At 31.1% G+C, this 2810-nt stretch overlaps 1 non-coding gene across 1 annotated transcript; it reads left to right on the forward strand.

The window, feature by feature from the left end:
• The first annotated feature begins 255 nt into the window (after positions 1–255).
• Positions 256–359, forward strand: LOC127743213 (small nucleolar RNA R71). Its single transcript, XR_008004584.1, has one exon. It is a non-coding gene; the product is annotated as a small nucleolar RNA R71 (small nucleolar RNA).
• The last annotated feature ends 2451 nt before the right edge of the window (positions 360–2810 follow it).

Here is a 2810-nt window from a genome sequence, read left to right on the forward strand (position 1 = left end):
ATTTTATTCTAAGCCAATATGGCATTCAGAGCATCAATTTCAAGAACTCCCTTACTTTGAGGTGTCCCATTATTCACGGAATTCCTCTCAGAAGTGTACATGAGCTGGTTATTTACAACCATGTCAATAAGTTCTTGAGCTTCTGCAGGTGTTTTCTTTAGGTGAATGGATCCACCTACAGAATAGTCCAGTGACATCTTAGAGAACTTAGATAGACCATAATAGAATATATCTATTATGGTCCATTCTGAAAACATGTCAGAAGGACATCTTTTGGTCATCTGCTTGTATCTTTCCCAAGCATCATAGAGGGATTCACCATCTTTTTGTTTGAAGGTCTGAACATCCACTCTAAGCTTGCTCAACTTTTGAGGAGGAAAGAACTTAGCCAAGAAGGCCATGACCAGCTTATCCCAGGAGTCCAGGCTATCTTTAGGTTGAGAGTCCAACCATGTTCTAGCTCGGTTTCTTACAGCAAAAGGGAAAAACATGAGCCTGTAGACTTCAGGATCTACTCTATTAATCTTAACAGTCTCACAGATCTGCAAGAACTCAGTTAAGAACTGGTAGGTATCTTCTGATGAAAGTCCATGAAACTTGCAGTTCTGTTGCATTAGAGCAACTAATTGAGGTTTCAGCTCACAATTGTTTGCTCCAATGGCAGGAATTGAGATGCTTCTTCCATCAAACATGGACGTAGGTGCAGTATAATCACCAAGCATCCTTCTTGCATTATTGTTGTTGGGTTCGGCTGCCATCTCCTTTTCTTGTTCGAAAAATTTAGCAAGGTTGTCTCTGGATTGTTGTAATTTAGCTTCTCTTAATTTCCTCTTCAGAGTCCTTTTAGGTTCTGGATCAGCTTCAACAAGAATGCCTTTTTCCTTGTTCCTGCTCATATGAAGGAGAAGAGAACAGAAAAAGAAGAGGAATCCTCTATGTCACAGTAAAGAGGTTCCTTATTGTTAGTAGAGGAAGAAAGGGAATAAAGAAAGGAGAATCCAAACACAAGGGTGAGGATAAGGGCAGTGATTTGAGATGAAGAGGAGTGTTAGTAAATGAATGAATAAATAGAATAAGATTAGAGAGAAGTTTTCGAAAACAATTTTGAAAAGGAGTTAATGATTTTTGAAAATTAAGATGAGAAATAAAATTAAAATTAAAATTTAAAACAATTAATTAATTAAAAAGAATTTTTGAAAAAGAGGGAAGAGCAGTTAGGTGGTTTTGAAAAAGATAAGAAACAAACAAAAAGTCAAATAGTTAGTTGAAAAAGATTTGAAAATTAATTTTGAAAAGATAAGAAGATAAGAAGTTAGAAAAGATATTTTAAAATCAAATTTTTGAAAAGATAAAATTTTGAAAAAGATATGATATAAAAGATAAGATAAACAGATATGATTAAAATTAAAATTGATTACTTTACTAACAAGAAACTAAAAGATAAAATTCTAGAATTTAAAGATTGAACCTTTCTTAACAAGAAAGTAACAAACTTCAAATTTTTGAATCAATCATATTAATTGTTAGCATAATTTTCGAAAATAAAGATAAAACTAAGAAAAAGATTTTTGAAAAATATTTTAAAAGATTTTCGTAAATTAATAAGAAAAATGAAAAGGATTTAATTTTTGAAAAAGTTTTAAAAAGATAAGATTTTTAAAATTTGAAAATTTGACTTGACTTACAAGAAATAACTAATTTTAAAATTTTTTGACTAAGTCAACCCAAATTTTTGAAATTTTGAGAGTAAAAAGGAAAAGATATTTTTTATTTTAAAATTTTTGATGATGAGAGAGAAAAATAACAAAAATGACTCACAACATGAAAATTATGAATCAAAACTCATGATGCATGCAAGAACACTATGAATGTCAAGATGAACACCAAGAACACTTTGAAGATCATGATGAACATCAAGAACATATTTTTGAAAATTTTTTTATGCAAAGAAAACATGCAAGACACCAAACTTAGAAATCTTTAATGCTTAGACAATATGAAAGCAAAAATGCGCATGAAAAACAACAAAAGATTCAAAACAAGAAAACATCAAGATCAAACAAGAAGACTTACCAAGAACAACTTGAAGATCATGAAGAACACTATGAATGCATGAATTTTCGAAAATTGCAAGAACAAGATGAATATGCAATTGACACCAAACTTAAAAATTGACTCAAGACTCAAACAAGAAACGCAAAATATTTTTTTGATTTTATGATTTTATTATTTTTTTGTATTTTATTTGATATTTTTCGAAAAACATATAGGAAAAAGAAAGTAATGAATCCAAAGTCCTCAATCAAAATCCTATGAATTAGACATGGCTTAATAGCCAGCCAAGCTAAAACATTTTATATGAAACTCTAGGATTCATTCTTGAAAACTCTGAAAATTTTTGAAAATTGGTGATAAATTTTTTTGAAAGAATTTTGAAAAATTTTTGAAAATAAAACAAAAAAGAAAATTACCTAATCTGAGCAACAAGATGAACCATCAATTGTCCAAACTCGAACAATCCCCGGCAACGGCAATAAAAACTTGGTGGACGAAATTGTGATTCATACTTAATTTGTTGTTCGAAATTGATTCCCAGGTAATGGCCCCAAAAAACTTGGTGCTCAATACCATGGTCTGAACATAATTTCACAATTTCACTCAACTAACCAGCAAGTGTACTAGGTCGTCCAAGTAATAAACCTTACGTGAGTAAGGGTCGATCCCACAGAGATTGTTGGTATGAAGCAAGCTATGGTCATCTTGTAAATCTCAGTCAGGCGGATAATAAATGGTTATGGAGTTTTCGAATA

Source organism: Arachis duranensis, chromosome 1, assembly GCF_000817695.3.
Source record: "Arachis duranensis cultivar V14167 chromosome 1, aradu.V14167.gnm2.J7QH, whole genome shotgun sequence".
Lineage (NCBI taxonomy): Eukaryota > Viridiplantae > Streptophyta > Magnoliopsida > Fabales > Fabaceae > Arachis > Arachis duranensis.